Source organism: Glycine soja, chromosome 6 (genome assembly GCF_004193775.1).
Source record: "Glycine soja cultivar W05 chromosome 6, ASM419377v2, whole genome shotgun sequence".
Lineage (NCBI taxonomy): Eukaryota > Viridiplantae > Streptophyta > Magnoliopsida > Fabales > Fabaceae > Glycine > Glycine soja.
Genome location: NC_041007.1, coordinates 25,569,036 through 25,582,587, shown reverse-complemented (window position 1 = coordinate 25,582,587; position 13,552 = coordinate 25,569,036). Strand labels below are relative to the sequence as shown.

The 13,552-nt window shown below is 37.9% G+C and overlaps 1 non-coding gene across 1 annotated transcript; it reads left to right on the top strand.

The window, feature by feature from the left end:
* The first annotated feature begins 210 nt into the window (after window positions 1–210).
* On the top strand, window positions 211–317 carry LOC114417595. The gene has a single exon (XR_003667854.1). It is a non-coding gene; the product is annotated as a small nucleolar RNA R71 (small nucleolar RNA).
* Window positions 318–13,552: the final 13,235 nt, after the last annotated feature.

The following is a 13,552-nucleotide window of genomic DNA, read 5'->3' as shown; positions in this document are numbered from 1 at the left end:
GGGTTTGTAGCTACCTCATGTACTCCTCTAATGACTATGGCATCATTTCTGGCGCTAAACTGCTGGGAGTTGGAGGCCATCTTCTCAATTAAATTTCTGGCTTCAGCAGGAGTCATGTCTCCAAGGGCTCCACCACTGGCAGCATCTATCATACTTCTCTCCATATTACTGAGTCCTTCATAAAAATATTGGAGAAGAAGCTGTTCTGAAATCTGATGGTGGGGGCAACTGGCACATAGTTTCTTAAATCTCTCCCAGTACTCATACAAGCTCTCTCCACTGAGTTGTCTAATACCTGAGATATCCTTCCTGATGGCTGTGGTCCTGGAAGCAGGGAAATTTTTTTCTAAGAATACTCTCTTAAGGTCATCCCAGCTCGTGATGGACCTTGGAGCAAGGTAATACAGCCAATCCTTTGCCACTCCCTCTAATGAATGAGGAAAAGCCTTCAGAAATATGTGATCCTCTTGGACATCTGGGGGTTTCATGGTGGAACAGACAATGTGAAATGCTTTCAAATGTTTGTGCGGGTCTTCACCTGCAATGCCATGAAACTTGGGAAGCAAATGAATCAGTCCAGTTTTAAGAACATATGGGACATCCTCATCAGGGTATTGGATGCACAAGCTTTCGTAGGTGAAATCAGGTGCAGCCATTTCCCTTAGAGTTCTCTCACGGGGTGGAGGTTGTGCCATGTTCTCAGAATGTGCAAAATCAGAATGCTCAGAATCAGAATGCTCAAAATTATAATGCTCAAGATCAGGATGTTCAAAATCACCAATAACAGAATGCACAGATTCACCAGTAATGGAATGCTCAGAATGATCAAAAGGTATAAAATAATGCCTAACTAATCTATGAAATGTCCTATCTATCTCAGGATCAAAGGGTTGTAAGTTAGATGGATTGCCTCTAGTCATACACTACATTCAGCATGCACACAACTAGTTGCCTTGTCATGTAAATAAATGTGTAGGTTTGAACTACAGCTACCCTCAAATGATATCCAAATGACTTGAACTTTTGTGAGCAACCTTATAAAATGATGAGAAGATAGCACAAAAAATTTCAGACAAAAATTCAAAGTCTAACTATGAAAGCTAAAATTGGTAGGTTAAGAAAAATAAGTGAATAAAACTTGAAAAATAAAAAACTTTTGACAGAATCGCTTTTTTTGGACGATGGAGACCTCAGCCAGCCTATGGCGGGCTGCCACGACGTAGGAAATTTTTTTCTACCCCAAATGCATATATAATAATTGCAATTCTGATAACCGGAGCAAAAGTTATGGCCGTTTGAAGTTTTGACAAACACAAAATTTGCTAGTTTTTTGGAACTTTCAAATCTGACCAAACTAAAGGCTCTAAATATTTTTCCCACAAAATATGGATTAAAATAAGTTACCACAAAAAAATTCAGCCAAAAATAACAACCCTAGCTACTAAAACAAAAAATCTCAAATAATTCAGCATGGGTGGTCGCTAAATTCCGTCTCTAATTGATTTCTACTACTACTTTGTTTTGTCGCAAGCTCACAAGACTAGCAAAACACCCAAGACTGAAACAGGGGAAACGCTTAATGGGAAAACGGAAACAGAACACACATTAAACAAAATACCAGGACACTAAACAACACTAGGACACTAAACGCTTAATGGGATTAAACACACAACACTAGCTAGCTATTATGAACCTTTGGACACTGCTCCCCGGCAACGGCACCAAATTTGATCGAGGCCGTACCCGAATCAAATAAACATGAAAATGCAGTAACTAGGAAGTGATCCTAGGTCGTTTCCCAACGAGCAGTGACAAACCAAATGTTCATAATATACTTGCAGTAACAGTAACAGTAACGATTGGGGGGGGGGGTTGTTTGTTTTGTGATTAAAGAGCAGAACAAGTAAACTGGAATACGAAACTACTAATATTAAAAACGGGTTGTTTCCTCTGATTCAGAAGCCATTCTCTTATCCTGGGTTATGGAGAATTTGTCCCTAACAGTCAACCACTTAATCCAACCCTATTTCAATTTATTAAGCGAAAATCAACTTAGGGTTTTCAATACGTGATTAGGCACCACATACACCAGTTAGCCCTTCGTCCATTAAGCATGAATGCAAGTTAGGCTCAGAGGCAATTAATCGAACACGAAGCGTGCACTGATTAATATTCACGAATTTGGGATAACTGGTGAAGGGAAAACTGCCAGGAAACCACATTACAAGCGAAACCTCAAAGAGAGTTGGGCTTCGTCCTCAAAAGGAAACAACACCAAAAAATCTAGCCTTCCATGGATTCAAACAGAAAACGCAAATGAAACATGAAGCAGAAACGTAAATGAACAAAAACGTAAATGAGAGTAGAAGAAGAAGCAAGAACGAAATTGTAATTAGAAACAGAAAACGTAAAATTGCATTACGTGAACAGTAGCATTAAGCAGAAAAATGAAAACCCTAAAACAAAAGCTCTGAATAATGAATAGCATAACAGAGTGCCTTGCATGAATCCCAAGGCTGCTATTTAAAAAGAGTCACTCAAAGTCACTGGGCCCTATTACAATACTCTGGCCCAAAACGAAATAAACACTGAACAACATAAAATAAAATTGCGAAATTTCCTAATTAACTAAGGTAAGCGCTGCTTAATTTGCCCTCTTCAAGTCCATAACCAAAATCCGGATTAAGCCCAATGTTTCATTAATTCCTGAAATTAGATTAAAAACATCAAATTAGCTAAATGAGCCCAAATAATAAAACTGCCTGATTAATTGACAATTAAGACCAATCAATAATTAAAATGGTGTAAAAAGGGTTTAGAAAATAGAAGAAAATGATGGCACATCACACATCAAAACCCCCCATACTTAGCCTTTTGCACTCTTGGGCAAAATGAAACAAAGAACAAAATCCAAGGATATCAAAGAGAGACAAACAAAAACATTTACATATTTTTCAATGAACATCAAGGAATGAAAGGAATGGGTAACATCTAACATGAAGAGATCCAAAGAGTCAAGACATTCGTGAAAATCATCCAAGCAACCCAATCATGGCAAAATAGTTAATCAACTCAAGAAAGAAAAGTGATAAAGCCTCACAAGATATACACTCTATCTCTCAAGTGTCTAGGCTACTGTTTACCCTCAAAGCACCCATGAAAACCAACACCACATAAACTTGGCAAGATTCTAAAATTGACAATCAACCCATAAACACAAGCACATGAGGATCAAAAGGTCTTTTAAGGTTGCAATGGGGCCAAGGACAAGGTAGGGAAAATTATGGAATAAGTAGCTAAATCCCAAAGGAATAGAGGAGCAATGGGGAATAAGTGCATATTAAGAAAAAATAAGAAAACCTAAAGATAAAATTTGAACGCAAAGAGTAGAGCCAAGAGTCTCATCATTCTTTTTCCATTTAAGATCTTATTCACTCAACTTTATTTCTTTTCTTTTCCCTTTTTTCGAATTGATTCAACTAATTTTTTTTGAACTGTTGCATTTGAGAAATAGCATATCATTCAGCATGTCCAACATTTAATCAGTATACAATGTACATCAAGTATGGCCCAAAATACATCATGAAGCATAGCCAACGAAATATGTTATCCAACAAAATCCCCCACACTTATTCCCAAAACAATTCCTAAGCTCCAAAATTCCTTAAGGGTAAGGTGATATCATGGTTTTTCACTTAAGGCTTGTAGTGAGCTTCAAAACAAGGAAAGGGAAACAAGGCTCTAAAGGGCTATCAAAGGAATTAATTCAAGGTAAGTCCATTTGGCTAGAGGCTTGTAAGAACAAAATTGCCTAAATCATTTCCAAATATGCATGTGAATTAGGAAGCATCAACAAGAATCAAGCCAAGGCTATTGTGCAAGCAATCAATGGGGCAAAACACACCAAAAGATTATGATGATGGATGGCTCAAATTCTCACAAAGGTAAACTTATCACTTTCAAATTGAGCATTCAAAACTATCATGACATGTTGAGGAAAAACAAGGATTTCAAATCACAAAATGTCAAGAGACTTTCATTTTCAAAACAATTACCCATTTCTCGAACATATCCTATAATTCAAAGAAAAATATGCAAAGTTGAACATGCAAACTGAATTGACCTAAAATATTAAACTAGAAACCCAACAAAACTAACAAAATTAACAAAACCAACAAAACTAGCAAAACCAAAGAACACTCCCCCCCCCCCCCCCATACTTAAACAACACATTGTCCTCAATGTAGCACAAGTAAAAGATTAAAAGCAATTAAACCATCAAATAGAATCGGACAAATGTAATAAAATCAAAGAAGGAGATACGAAAAGAAAAACTCCCTAAGTCATGGTGGAGGAAGAGTAGGGTGGAGTAAGGAAGTCTCTTCCACCACTACGTCCACTAAAGAAGGGTTTGTGAGAAATGGCTTAAGTCGGTGTCCATTGACCTTGAAGCTCTTGTTTGTGGAGTCGCTTTTGATATCAACTGTACCATAAGGAAAAACATTAGTAAAAACAAAAGGACCAATCCACTTAGACCTCAACTTACCACTCATGAGTCCAAGCCTAGAATTATACAACAACACTTTTTGCCCAACCATGAAGTCCTTCTTAATTATCATGCTATCATGGAACTTCTTGGTCTTTTCTTTGTAGAACTTGGCATTCTCATACGCTTCTAGGCAGGGATCTCATCTAACTCACTCAATTGCAACTTTCTTTCTTCACCAACTTGATCCATAGAGAAGTTGCTGGTCTTCACTGCCCAGTATGCTTTGTGCTCAATCTCCACTGGAAGATGACATGCCATTCCAAAGACAACCCAATAAGGAGACATTCCTATGGATGCTTTGTAGGCAGTCCTATGTGCCCAAAGAGCATCATCTATCCTAGATCTCCAATCTTTCCTGCTTGGCTGCATAATCTTCTCTAAAATTCTCTTGATCTCCCTGTTAGAAATTTCTGCCTGTCCATTGGTTTGGGGGTGGTATGGTGTGGATACCCTGTGTATGACCCTGTACTTTTTAAGCAAGGCATGCGTTGATTTGTTGCAAAAATGGGTTCCTTGATCACTAACGATTGCTTTAGGTACTCCAAACCTGCAAAACAGATTAGATCTGACAAAATCTGTAACAACCTTAGCATCATTAGTTCTAGTGGGCTTGGCTTCCACCTATTTTGAAACATAATCAACTGCAAGGAGAATGTAAACATAACCAAAAGAGACAGGAAAAGGGCCCATGAAATCTATGCCCCAGACATCAAACACCTCACAGAATAACATAGGTTGCTGAGGCATTTGTTGTCACCATGTAAGTGTATTTCCTGCTCTCTGACACTGCTCACAAGTGCTACAGATCTTCCACGCATCTTTAAAGATGGTGGGCCAATAAAAGCCACTGTCAAGCACTTTGCGAGCTGTCCTTTGAACACCCAGATGACTCCCAGTGCGGGAGAATGACAAAACTGCAGGACTGAGTCAGTCTCATGATCTGGAATGCATCGTCTAATGACTTGATCACTGCACAATTTCCACAAGTAGGGGTCATCTCAAATAGCTTAGCATCACTTTTAATTTTATCCTTTTGAGTCTTAGATGCTAAGGGAGGAAAAACAGAAGCAACTAAATAATTGACAATGTTAGCAAACCAGGGAGTAGAAAGAGAATAAAAAATACTATACAATATATACAAATGATCATCCGGGAAATCATCCCGAATGGGTGAATCCTCATCAGACACACGTTCGATCCGACTCAAGTGATCAGCAACTAAATTTTGTGCTCTGCTCCTATCACGGATCTCCAAGTCAAACTCCTGGAGCCAGAGCATCCATCAGATTAATCTAGGCTTTGAATCAACTTTCTTCAACAAGTACTTTAGAGCTGCATGGTCAGTATAAACAATAATGCGAGTACCAAGCAAATAAGAGTGAAATTTTTCAAGAGCAAAAACTATGGCTAGTAGCTCTTTCTCAGTAGTAGTATAATTCGCTTGGGCAGCATCTAAAGTCCTATAAGCATAATATATCACCCTAGGCAATTTTTCAATTTTCTGAGCAAGGACAGCCCCCAATGCATAATTTGATGCATCAAACATAAGCTCAAAAGGGGCTGTCCAGTCGGGTGCCTGGATGATGGGGGTGGTAGTCAGTGCTCTTTTGAGGTAATCAAAAGCCTCTTTGCATTTATCATTAAAGTCAAACTCCACCTCCTTTTGCAACAAGTTGGATAGTGGAAGGGCTACTTTACTAAAATCTCTTATAAAGTGCCTGTAGAATTCTGCATGACCAAGAAAAGATCGCACCTCTCGCATGCAAGAGGGGTAAGGCAATTGTAAAATAACATAAATTTGTGCAGGATCTACTTCAATACCCTTATTGGAAATAATGTGGCCTAAAACTATACCTTGCTCAACCATAAAATGACATTTTTCAAAATTTAGAACAAGGTTAGTTTCAGTGCATCTATTCAAAACCTTTTCCAGACTATCCAAACAAATATCAAAAGAGGATTCATATACAGTGAAATCATCCATAAACACCTCCAAGAAATTTTCTAAAAAATCACTAAAAATACTGATCATGCACCACTAGAAGGTACCAGGGGCATTGCACAGGCCGAAAGGCATCCTCCTATAGGAAAAAGTGCAGAAGGGGCAAGTGAATGTGGTATTTTCCTGATCCTCAGGAGCAATAGTGATTTGCATATAACCAGAAAAACTATCAAGGAAGCAGTAGTGAGATTTACCTGCCAGGCGTTCAAGCATCTGGTCAATGAATGACTTCAATTTGTGTTATCTTTCCTTTGTTTTACGTTCTTACGTCTTTTTATGCCTGTCGCAACGTGCCCTATTGCGGGAGAGTGAGGCGAGGCTCACGGGTGCGCTCTCCAAAAGGAGGAAAGATGCGCGGAGTCACCACCAACACTTATTTGTGGAAAACGTCGGAAAAACCGAAGGAAACCGGTCAAAATGAAAATCCTAAGTTTGGGAGTTGTATTTACGTTTGAGGAAGGTATTAGCACCTCTCACGTTCGTCTCGAAGGACAACAGCCTATTTTTTAGAATTGTGGAAATTGTATTACCTTAACTTTTATTTCTTTTTATTTTTTGAGGTCGACAAAAGCGGGGCTTTTGCTCCTACGTACCCTCCATCGAAGAGGAAATCAAACCTACATAGTTCTTTCTTAAGAGTGAATCAAGTGATTCTTTTTACTTTGAAAGGTGATCATTTTAAGGCGTTGGACCTTAAAAATGATCTATTTACTTGATAAGGAAAACTGAAATGATAAACTTTCAAACCCCATTTAATGACCCTTTTTTGTGGACGAGCTTGACTAGGCGAGTTGATTTTAGCCTTAGTTTCACTTTAGTTATTAGTCAATTCGATTAAGAATGAGAAATCCCAAAGAGAAAACGTCCGATTGATTTTTCGCTTCATTTTACTAAAAGGTATTTTTTTTATTATTATATTATTATTTTACCTCTTTTTTTATTTCCAACGTGGTTACGGCACGAACGAATGGTCGGAATTCATTTTAACAGAAATTAACGGATGATACAATTCAAATGCTCGGTGGAAATTTATTTTATTTTTAGATTAGGCGAGAAACGACTTAAATAAATGACTGAAGCACGTCAAAAGGGGGTATAGAAAGCGAATGAAAACGAGAATAAAAGTACGTGAAACAAAATATGGACCACCACAGGTACATATAATGAATTAAAAAGCTCGGTTTGAGGTACTTATCAGTTGAAGACTGAAGAAAACGAAGAACGAACGATGAATGTCGAGGAACGGTTGAAAATCTTCGCATAATTACTCACGAAAACGTTACGGAAGCGCCTTAGCTTGGATTTTCTTCACGGAAACAATTTTTCTCAGCAATTTCGAGAGAATAACAAGTGCCAAGAAGGCTGACCCCTTTTCTTCTTCACTCCTCCCCCTATTTATAGCAAAATAGGGGAGGAGCTTGCCACCCAGCTCGCCCAGGCGAGCAAGGTTGCTTCCTCCAGAAGCAACCGCCTTTTGGAGGAAGAAACTGGAAGGCCCAAGTGGGCCTCATTGCTATTTGTACCCCCTTTTTTACTAAATGCACCCCCTTTACCTTTTTGGTAATTCTTTTTCCGTAACGTTACGAAACTTTACGAGTTTCATAATTATACTTATTTTCCTTCCGCAAGGTTACGAATCCTTACGGATTATGTACTTACTCTTTTTTAGCTTTCGAAGAAGTTACGGAAACTCACGGATTGCGCAAAAACACCTCCTTTTGATTTCCGTCACATTACGGAATTTCACCAATCGCATAAGCCTGCTTCCTTTTGATTTCCGGCACGTCTCGGGACTTCACATATTGTGCAACAAAGGGTGCCAAGTATCTCGAAGTGGCCAATCAAAGGTTGCATATCATCAAATAATAATCCCCGGACGAAATTAGGGTATGACAATGCCTTTTTATATATTTTTTTTATTTTTTTTGTGGTCGACAAGGGTGCTTCCCTTTGCTCCTACATATTCCTCAATTGCGATGAGAAAATCAGACCTACGTAGTTCTTTTGTGAACAAAGCGTTTTGGTTAAGTTATTTTTTATCCTTTTTTGCGAGATATGTTTGTATTTGAACGAAAGGTCATTTAAGGCGTTGGACAATTAGACAATCTTTCGATTCTTTTTTAAAAGTGAGAAAACATGAAGGCATTGGACCATTAATGATTTCTTTATTTTTGAAAGAGGTAACAAAGTTACATACTGATTTTAGGCTTTTTAGAAAACTACACTTAACCAATAAAACTGGAAAAGACCATTTCAAGGCATTGGACCTTTGAAAATGGCTTTTTTAGGCGATGACAAAAGTTTGGTTTATGAATTGATTTTAGACTTAGTTTCACTTTGGTTATTAGTCAATTCAATTAAGAAAGAAAAACCCCAAAGAGAAACGTTCGATTGATTTTTTTGTTTTATTTTACTAAAAGATATGTTTTGATTATTATATTATTATTTTACCTCTTTTTGGTTTCCAACGTGGTTACGGCATGATCGAACGGTCGGATTTCATTTTAACAGAAATTAACGGATATTACAATTCAAAGGATCGGTGGAAATTTATTTTATTTTTTGATTACGCGAGAAAATGACTTAAGTAAATGACTAAAGCACGTCAAAAGGGGGTACGGAAAGTAAATGAAACAAAAATAAAAGTACGCGAAAAAAATCAAGACCACTAAGGGTACATAGAATGAATTGAAAAGTTCGATTTCGGGAACTTACCGGTTGAAGACCGAAGAACGAACGAAGAACGTCGAAGAACGGTTGAAAATCTTCGCGAAATCACCCATGGAAACGTTACGGAAGCGGCTCGGCTTGGATTTTCTTCACGGAAACAATTTTTTTCACTAATTTCAAGTGATCTCAAAATACCAGGAGGACTGAACATTTTTCTCCTTCACTCCTTCCCCTATTTATAGGAAAATAGGGGAGGAGTTTGCCACCCAGCTCGCCCAGGCGAGCTAGGTTGCTTCCTCCAGAAGCAACCGCCTTCTGGAGGAACATCCTCGAAGGCCCAAGTGGGCCTAGTTGCTATTTGAACCCCCATTTTTACTAAGTACACCTCCCTTGCCCTTTTTGGTGATTCTTTTTTCGTAACGTTACGAAACTTTACGAATTTCGTAACGACACTTGTTTTCTTTCCGTAAGGTTACGAAACCTTATGGGCCATCTAATTACTCCTTTTTTAGCTTTCGGAATGTTATGAAAACTCACGGATTGTGTAACAATACTTCCTTTTGATTTCCGACATGTTACGGAATTTCTCGAATTGCGTAACAATGCTTCCTTTTGATTTTCGACATGTCTCAGAACTTCACGAATTGCGTAACGATGGGTGCCAAGTACCTCGAAATGGTCAAACGAAAGTTGCATGCCACCAAACAATGGTCCCCGGATGAAATTAGGGTATGACACTAAATATAAAATTTTAAACGCAAAGAGTAGAGCCAAAAGTCTCGTCATTCTTTTTCCATTTAACCCATATACAATGTACATCAGTATGGCCCAAAAATACATCATGAAGCATAGCCAACAAAACATGTTATCCAACAACCCCCCCCCCCCCCACACACACACACACACTTATTCCCAAAACAATTCCACAGCTCCAAAATTCCTTAGGGGTAAGGTGATATCATGGTTTTTCACTTAAGGCTTGTAGTGAGCTTCAAAACAAGGAAAGGGAAACAAGGCTCAAAAGGGCTATCAAAGGAATTAATTCAAGGTAGGTCCATTTGGCTAGAGGCTTATAAGAACAAAATTGCCTAAATCATTTCCAAATATGCATGTGAATTAGGAAGCATCAATAAGAATCAAGCCAAGGCTATTGTGCAAGCAATCAATGGGGCAAAACACACCAAAAGATTATGATGATGGATGGCTCAAATTCTCACAAAGGTAAACTTATCACTTCCAAATTGAGCTTTCAAAACTATCATGACATGTAGAGGAAAAACAAGTGTTCTGAACCCGAGTAGGAATCAGCTCCTCCTTCTCATTTTTTTTAACACGGTGAGGTCGATTTTCTTCGGGACTACCGGGACGGGACTCACCCATTGGCTGTCGGAGATAGGATAAATGATTTTAGCTTGCAAAAGCTTGGTTACCTCCTTCTTCACTACATCAAGAATCACCAGGTTGAGTTTTCTCTGTGGTTGTCTTACTGGTTTAGCCCCATCCTCCAAATTTATTTGATGCATACATGTGGATGGGCTAATACCAGGAATGTCCACCAGGGTCCAGCCTATAGCCTTCTTATGCTTCTTGAGAACTGATAACAACTTCTCTTCTTGCTCATCAGCAAGGGAGACAGATATAATTACTGGAAAACTTTTGCTATCATCCAAGTAAGCATATTTTAAATTTGATGGCAGAGGCTTCAATTCTGGTGTGGCCTGTTGGATAGTGGTAGAAAAAGATGGTTTCTCAGCCTGTACCTCATAAAGAAAGTCAAAAGTATGTGTACTTTCTGAAACATGGTTAGTTCTATCTGACTCTAGAAAATCAATCTCGAGAGGCAAAACATCACCAGACATGTAATCAATATCAATTTCAGATTCACTCTCAGCATCAAATTCAGACATATGATCAAGTACAAATTCAGATTCAATGCATGAAGAGTGACAGGCATGCAGATTAGAATGAAGATCAATCATGTATTCATCAACAACATGGTCAATTATTTCAGCACGAAATACAGAAAGATCTTCAGGTGGGTGTTTCATAGTATCAAGAATATTAAAATGAACAGTTATATTACCAAACTCCATAGATAGTGTGCATGCATATACATCTATCTTAGTTCTAGTAGTTTTCATAAAAGGTCTGCCTAGAATGATGAGAATTGATCCTTTTGAAAATCCCTCCTCCATATTCAAAATATAAAAATCAAAGGGAAAATCAGTTCACCAACTCTGACTAAGACATCCTCTATGAAACAAGCAGGATAGGCAACACTTCTATTAACTAAATGAATTACCACATCAGCTGACTGGAAGGGACCAAGAGATAGAGAATTAAAAATAGACAGAGGCATAACACTAACAGAAGCTCCTAAATCTAGCATGGCATTGTCAAACTTATTGTTCCCTATAATACAAGGTATGTTGAATGTACTTGGATCTTTACAATTTTCAGGTATTTGGGGATCAGATTTACCAATCAATGCGGAGACATTTCTGCCCATACTAATTCTTTCACTTCCTTTAAGCTTCCGCTTATTAGTACACAACTCCTTCAAGAATTTAGCATATCTTGGAATTTGCTTTATTGCATCCAGCAGAGGTATGTTTACCTTTACTTTTCTAAATGTTTCCAAGATCTCCTTCTCTGCCTCTTCCATTTTTTTGTTGGAAATTGCTCTTGGAGGGAATGGAAGAGGGATATGCTGCTTCTGTAAATCAATATTACTAGTGGAAGATTCACCTGCATAGAAATTGTTAGGTAACTTACTCTTTAAATTTTTGTCATCATTTGCGAATGAGGAAGATGTTGCTAGTTGAGGTCCTTGACACAGCTTTCCCAACCTCAATGCAATGGCACTCACATTTTTGGGATTCAGGACAGATTGAGAAGGTAATCTGTCAGAATTCTGGGACTGTTGTTGATTTAACTGTGAGGCCAATTGTCCTATCTGATTAGTTAAGCTCTGAATGGAGACTCTGGTCTCTTGTTGAAACTGCATGTTTTGCATAGTCATTTGCCTCACAAGTTCTTCAAGGGAAGGTTGCGGAGGAGCCTCAACTGTTTGTTGTTTCTGGGGTTGTTGTTGTTGTTGTTGTTGTTGTTGTTGCTGGATTTGTGGAGGAATGTATGGTCTGCTTGGGCCAGCAGCATTCTAAAAATAAGGTTGTTTTTGTTGTTGCTGCTGTTGTTGTGAAGGATTCGACCATTTAAGGTTGGGATGAATCCTCCACCCGAGATTGTACCTGTTGCTGGAGAGGTCATAATTGTTCTGTTGTGGCTGATTTTGCTACTGAGGTTGAGGAGGTCTATTGTAGATGTTTGTAGCATAAGCTTCAGGCTGTTCAATTGCTTCAGATTGCTGCACAGAAGGGCAAAGGTATGTGTTGTGGTCGCCAGAGGAGCATAAACCACAGAGTTTGGCGACAGGAGCAGATTTTTGATTAATAGCTAGTTGGGTTACCAGGTTAACCAAGGCATCAAGTTTACCTTCAAGCTTCTTAGTCTCAACTGATGAAGATGAATTCGTGGCTACTTCATGCACTCCTCTAATGACAATAGCATCACTTCTGGCACTAAATTGCTGGGAGTTTGAAGCCATCTTCTCAATTAAATTTCTGGCTTCAGCAGGAGTCATGTCTCCAAGGGCAAATAAATGGGAAGGATCTGCTAAATTTACACCCAATCATGATAGCCAAAAATATAAAATATTAATTATGGTAAATAATTGTAGCATCTGTAAATAACACTATCAAAAATTCATGAAAGGAATTAAAAACAATAAATGATGTATTAATTCATGAAAGAAATCTTTACGGATATCCAAAGATTTTCTATAAATTAAAGGCAACAAGATTATTCATATAAAAAAATTCTTTATTATTGGATCCATATAAGCCACATAAAAAAATACCCAATAATGCTACAATGTGTGTTTAAATCCAATGCAACAAACCATAACAAAAGAATCATACAGCATATATATATATATATATATATATATATATATATATATATATATATATGCCGAAAGAAAAAAAAAAAACAAAAGTGTAAAGGTACATGCCCAATGACTTTGGTATTCAACGTATTTTGGAATTCTTGTATATAAAAAAATTCTGTAGAAGAAATCCAACGCTTAATACCCAATACACTCATACACAAGACCTTTATTTCAATTCTCAAATATATATCAATATGCAATCACATGCAGCACAAGTTGAAGCATTGTGTACAAACCCATAAATCAAACGTAAAGGTATTTAATACAATCGAAAAAGAAAACAATTTATGGTATCATATAACCAAAGTGGTTCAAGCATAAC